Below are 7,013 nucleotides of genomic sequence, written 5' to 3'. Positions count from 1 at the left end.
TTATTTGTAAATAATTTATTTATTACTTTATTATGAAAATTGAATATCATACTGTCTTTAAAGAATTTAAACATTGTACTGAGCCATGGGGGGGTCAGTGAGGAGCAGTGTGGCTTCATGTTTAGAAAGAGCACTACAGAGGTTATGCTTGCTTTAAGAGTGTTGATGACTTTAAATATCTGGGATCAGCCATCGAAAAGAACGGACAGTGCACAAGAGAGGAAATGAAAAGAGTGCAAGCAGGGTGGAGTGGGTGGAAAAGAGTGTCAGGGGTAATTTGTGACAGAGGGATAGCAGAAATTGTAAAAAGGGAGGTTTACAAGATGGTAGTGAGACCTACTATGGTTTGAAGATGGTGGCACTGACAAAAAGACAGGAGCCTGAGCTAAAGAATTCACTGGGAGTGACAAGGATGGATAAGATTAGAAAGGTTAGGCTTAGATGGTTTGAACATGTTCAGAGTAGGGAAAGTGGATATACTGGATAAAGGATCCTGAATATCGAGCCGCAGGCAGGAGGAAAATAGGAAGACCACAGAGAAGATTGGTGGATGTAATGAAGGGGGACATGTGAGGACATTATCTGGTGGCCGTGGCCCCTAAAGAGAAAAGCTGAAAAAAGAAGACTGAAAGAGTCAGTTTGTTCTAATGGCCCATTGTACAACAGACATCAATTTGTCCTTAAACCTTCATTCTGTCTGTAGCCACACCTCCACTTTTTCAATCTGTAAATACTTGTTTATTTCCACCTTCCTTAAATATGCCTCATCTCCATATTTAACTTATCAAATTATGGCAACTTGCCATTTCAAAAGGTAAACAGACATTAATCTGTTTTTAGACAGGACAATACAACAATTTCCTGATTTGACTTCTCATAACATCCTCAAAACAAACAAGCAGAAATCTGTTGCATACAGTATATATCAAAGTCTTTCTCAACTGACTTTTTTCCTCCTTATAATAAAACTTGTGCCAAAGTTTTTGTTTTGTTTTCTTTTAATAATTTGCTTATCAAAATGACCAGCTATAGCAGGAAGATGCCTCCATTTCTGTTATATCAGATATTTATATTTATAGACCAGTCTCCACAAACACGTATTTTGAGCACTTAGTCGCATTTTAAGACTCACACAACCAAACAAAACAACGTCGCTTACTGGGCACATGAAAACGCAGAAATAGTTAAAATCCTGCGTTTATTCTGCTTTTATTTTGAAATGTTCCCCAGACCGGGAATCGCGGTTCTGTTAGTTGCTGTGGCAACAAGGATGTCCCTCTGTCTGTCACTGTTTTCTCCGTTGCTGCTTGTGCTACGCTGGCGACGCCACCGTGAACCCATCGGAAAAAAACAGATATGACGTTTTGGAAGGAGAGCACTGAGGGAAGTACCGACTTCTCCTTCAGCCGTGGCCGTAAGCCGGGGGTGGCGGCTCGGTGAAGCCTCTCATTGGGCCGTTAAATCTATCAGGTGCAGGAACTCCGAGAACCGTTTGTCTAAGTTTTACCGAGGTGAGGAGGAGTGGGAGGAGGAGGAGGAGGAGGTGGGGGAAAGCATGTGGCACTTTTTCCTCCAAACTTCCACAACAAAACGTTGCAGCTGGCACAACCGGGAGAGCCGCCGCGAAGATCCCCGTACGTTAAATAACGCCGCAACTAAACAGCGCAACACAACTGTAGTTCATTATAAACGCAAGAAAAGACAAGCAGACACATCTGATTGTACAGTTTAGAGCTAGTTTAAATTAGTTAAGTTTAGTTAAGTCCTCCCATCACAGAAAACACGAGGTTATTAAAAGCTTTAAAAAAGTGTCCCTTTAGCCTTAGCAGCAGGACGCGGATGGTTAGCATGGTTGGGTAAGATGTTTACAGATGTGCTGCATTCACGGCTCATGTTTTAACATGCCTGTGATAAAATGTAGGAACAGCTTCTCCTTCAGCAACACCAAATGCTCTTAAAAACGGTTTCCCCTTAAAATATACACGTATAAAGTTAATATTTTATGTATATAATATCACACACGGTCCAAAATGCCTTCCTCCCCATAAAAAAAAAAGATGTGTTTGTTTGTTGCAATATGTTTGTTTGTTTGTTTAAAAAAAAAAAAGGAAAGTCATCCCATGTTATTTCATCTAATTCTTCACCTGATCATCCCAGAGCTACATGAAAGAAATTCCAAAGAAAGATGCACTTCCTACTGGGAACTATGCAAAATTTCAGGTTCCTACTGTCTATAGTTTGATCAAACAAAAAAACATTTTTTTAAAAATGAAGGAATGAATGTGACTGAGTACATGTCAGCTCTGGTTAACACAGAATGATGGATGCCTGCAAATATTTGGATGTCTTATCTCTGACAGCCAAGTTGGAGGCCCGTAGAAACCACAGTTTTGCATGCAGGGGCCTGATATTTTAGTTACAGCTCGTCAGAGCGCATTTTCATACAACTGCCGTACAGTATTCCCCAGGTATGCCACTATGTACCAAATATTTTAACTTTCTTGTTATGTTCTCTCGAATTTTCCCTATATGAATTTTTAAAATGCTCATACAGGGCAGGCAAAGATTGTTTCAGAGGCAGAGCAGCATGCTTTAATTCAGTTACCATTACCTCAAAGCCCAGCAGGAAGTTTTTTTCTGGTCAAGAAGAGAGGCTGTGTGCTGGGTGCCATTACAAAACACACTGTATGTGTTGTAAATGATGACAAACATACTGTAGACATTTTTTTTAAGTCATACTGGGAAAATGAGGAATAACACCAGATTTTTTTGGTAAGTGACTGAGGTCAAGTGTTTGTCTGGGTAGTTTAATTAAAAAAAAATAATAATAATAATCATGCTAGAAGCATTTCTTAAAACACCCCTGCCTTCATCCCTTCAAATATTTTATTTTGAGAAAACTGATGACAGTAAGGACCTGCAATTTTGTATAATTCTTATTAAGAAATGCACTTTTTTATTTTATTATGTTTTTTTTTTTAGTTTTGTTTGTTTGTTTTTTACCTGCAGTTCTTTTTGTTCCTTTCTTCAGGCAAATCTGAAATGGTCAGGTGGGAAATCTTATGAATTGAGATGGAATAACCCAATAAAACAGGAGGACCTTCGGTGTTGCACACACAATGAAAGCTTGTTTTTGCCAACCAAAAAATAAATAAATAAATAAATGCCATTCACAACTCAAAATTTGCAATTATTATCCCAAATTTTCAACTTAATAACTCAAAGTTCTGAGAAGTTAATTCTCAGAAACACAAAAAAGTGACTTTTGGATGCCAACAAATGTTTGGTTGGTTGTTTTTTTCTGTGGCAGAAACAAGCTTCCATAACAAACCACTGGTGCTCAAAGAGGGGAAGAAAAACAGGAAAACGCTAAATGGAAAAATTACAACCAAAAACAGGCATTAAAAAACGAAATTTTAAAAATCCAGGTCCAGGAAGTCACAGGCAGTTTGGAATAAATAATAAAGGCTTTTATATTATTTTAGTAGCCAAAACCCCCTCAGCTTCCACCTTCTGGCTGTTGAGACACAAAGAGGCCCTGTGATTATGTTTTTCAACCTTTTTTTGTAAGCAAGGATGGAAATGAAGAACCCCTAGTGAGAGATTTAAGGGAAAGGGTGTCTATAACTTATAAAAGAAAGTCAAAGATAGGCAGCAAACCACCTTTTTAAACCTCAGACAACAGCCAGAAAGAGACTCAGGTGCAGTGTATGGCCAGTGACACTTGCACCTGAAGGCCAGAGTATGCCAGCACTATAACTAACAGGATGAGTATGATTAGGCAGATAAGAATGTTGCTTGGTTTTTAATTTCTGACATGAAAACAGTCAAATGTAAGTTAATCAGCAAGTTAGTGTTCTTCGTTGATAATTTAACAAGACAGTTCATCTGCTGATTGGCTGATTGCTGCTGTGTGTTAACTCAGGTATTAGCTAAAGTTAAAAACAAAGTGTCTCTCATTTGGTGTGACATTTATAGTTTGTGATACGCTTTTCATATGAGAGTGAGTGAAAAGTGTGACACTACACTATTTCAGACATGTAAGCTGATCCATCCACCCTCTGGACAGATCCCGGTCGATTGCAGGGCCTGCAGCCAGTTTAGAATCACTATTCAACCTAACGTGCATGTTTTTGCGCTGTTTTGCACAGCAAGACTCCAGCAGGCCACTGGATTTGAACCTAGGACCTTCTTGCTGTGAGGTGACTGAGGTGACCACCTTAACTTTAAAACAGATTGGCTTAAATTGTCATCAACCACTCTTTTGATGAGGTGTATAGCTTTAGCATCCCCACGCTTCATGGCTGAGGTTTTTATCCTGGAAAACTGTCTTTGGTCTGGATCAGGCATCAAGCGTTTGCCTACAGATTTAACAAACTAGTTTAGCTCTAAAGTTCTTTTTGGAGATTTGTTTCATGGCACGACTCCCATGGAAGCCCAATCTGTGCCAGACTTTGACGCCAACAACTGCTTGCAGATCCCTTGGTGAAGTGTGGGGGCTGAGGTTTCTGGCACAACTTCACCTTCTTCTAAAATGTTCAGAGAGGAGCGGTTAAAACTTCCGTCTCGCTTTTAGACTAAGGAACAACTTTATTGTTTGACGTACGCATTTTGGCTGATGGCCTTGTATTTATATACCTCCATTTATATACCACCACCTGTTTGAAAATTGCTAGGGTGGCCAGTCCTGAACCAGTTTAAACTGTCTTCTCCACAGCAGGGAGATGTATTTCAAACAGTTTTATTTCTCAGACTCATAAACACCCCTCCATGAATGGCTACCTTACCATGATGGAGGAGTTTGTGTGTGGCTTTTGTCCCCTGGTAGGGCATCCCAAGGCAAATTTGTCCTTGTTGATGGGACAGATGAAGAGCAATTCACAAGACCCAAACCAAGGGGAAGAAATCAAGGTTTAGTTTACCCTCCCTTGAACAGGATTCTCATGGCCTCACCCTGGAGCCAGGCCTGGAGAGGGAGGGTGGCTGGGCCTTATTCCATGGGGTTCAAACAGGATACATGGGCCTGGACTCATGTCGGGCCATCTCCTGCAGGTGCAATGTATGCCGGGTGGTGGTCAAGGGCAGAGGCCCTGATGGTCCAATGCCCAGCTATCGAGGCTAACTGTTGGGACATGGAACCCTGGGCAGAGATTATGCCTCTCTGCTGGCCTGGGAATGCCTTAGTATTCACCGGATAAGCTGGAGGAGTGTCTGGGGAGACAAAAGGTCCTGGCTTCTTTGCTTAGGCTGCTGCTCCCGCAACCTGGCCCCAAATAAGGGGAAGAAAATAGATGGATGGAGACTCAGACATCCACAGCCCTTTCTGAAGGCCTTAGTGAGCTAACGCTTCGATAGTAAAAAGAAAAGCAGACACTAAACATCCAGTTTGAATAAGATGGGTGCCACGTGTGAATGTCAGTACTCCATGGATAGTATCACCCAAAAGCATTAAGTGAGGCTGCTGAGTCTGCTAACTAACAGGACAAAAAAATCTACTTTTTAAAGTAATGCATTAAAATACCCTGCAGATGTTTACTCCTTTTGTTGGTGCACATACAAAAATGAGATTATTTTAGTTCAATCAGGCATGTGGTAAATTAAAATGGCAGCAGTGGCAGTGAAAAGCATTTATAATCGGCCCCAGCGTGCCTTTCTCACATGATAAAAATTCACGGGACAAGTCACATGCAATGGAAGTGGTCATTAATTTTGGATCCTGCTGCTGCTGCACGTTCGCTGAAGCCAAAGATTAAACGGAGTTGAGAATTTTATTATTGGAGGCTGATCAGACTGATCCCACAAAGATCCCAATTAGTGTAAGAAAACCATGAGTGAGTGTGTGAGCATGGACGTAAAATCTTAATGACTTTATAGTAATTAAAATCCACAGCTTCAAATTTAAGAGATACACTCTGGGTCACAAATCTTCAGCAGTTTATTTGTAAAAAGAGTATTTTAGTAAATCAGTTATGCTAGAATAATGTCCAAATTATGACTCATTTATAATGTGAAATGTTATCAATTGTATCATCTCTCACATTTATACACAAAAGCCAGCTATATGTGCTGTTATAGTGGTGAATGTTCATATTAAACATGGGCAAAATTTCTAATAAATAGGTCATGTGTGCACAAATAATCTAAATGCTCTATTTGAAACCATCATTTCTTAGCTCTGTATGTCAAATACGCAATCTCAGGGATACCTTTAGACTTTGTAAAAGATGGATGCAGCCACAGTGCAGTGATGTCGTCCAGCAGTCAGGGAGATCCCTTTTGAGGTCTGATGTTGAGCATTTCCACTGGTGAACTAAGAAGCAAGATTTGGGCATGCCCAGGTAACTTTGAGTTTAGCTGTGGGTTTTAATTATTACCAAGACAAAGACTTCTTACTGCAGTACATCGCCATGGTAACTTATGCTGCTGACTTCACTTCTCTGGAAAGTACCATCATTCCTGGGAAATGCCTCAGACCTCTGTCGACCATGTGACAAATTTACAGGTAAACAGCATTTAAGTTCTTATTTATATATTACATTACTCTCAGGTCATTAAACTGCACCAGGACTGGCAGTCAAAGAAATAAAAAACTATAACCCATCACGTTCTTCTAGTGATACAGATGAGCCTTGTTAACTTGCATGATGTTTTTGTTTTGTTTTTTCCTTTCCTTCCTAGCTTCAAAAAGGGTTAACTTCAGTTTTACTGACCAAAGGACTTAAAATGCAAACACACACACACAGCTGACTATTTCCTTTAGCCTGGATTATGGTAAATGGCCTGTATTTGTATAGCGCTTTTCTAGTCCCTAAGGACCCCAAAGCGCTTTACACAACCTGTCATCCACCCATTCACACACACATTCACACACTGGATTATGTGAGCAACTTCAAATTTTTCCTAATACTGGAGTTTCCTTTCTTCTTTTAAAAACATATTTAAAAACCAAAAAAATAAGTAAATATAATACTACAAAAAAATATCACTCTGCTGCCAGTATGTTTGTGACTGGT

At 39.9% G+C, this 7,013-nt stretch overlaps 1 long non-coding RNA gene across 1 annotated transcript; it reads left to right on the top strand.

Annotated features, from left to right (window-relative positions):
- The first annotated feature begins 1,265 nt into the window (after positions 1 to 1,265).
- Positions 1,266 to 6,560, top strand: LOC309712278. The gene is made up of 3 exons (XR_014278230.1): positions 1,266 to 1,634; positions 6,201 to 6,338; positions 6,446 to 6,560. It is a non-coding gene; the product is annotated as an uncharacterized lncRNA (long non-coding RNA).
- The last annotated feature ends 453 nt before the right edge of the window (positions 6,561 to 7,013 follow it).

This window comes from Aulonocara stuartgranti (assembly GCF_965226115.1).
Source record: "Aulonocara stuartgranti genome assembly, chromosome: 1".
NCBI classification, from domain to species: Eukaryota; Metazoa; Chordata; class Actinopteri; order Cichliformes; family Cichlidae; genus Aulonocara; species Aulonocara stuartgranti.
Note: the sequence above shows the minus strand (reverse complement) of the source record. Positions and strands in the feature narration are given on the sequence as shown.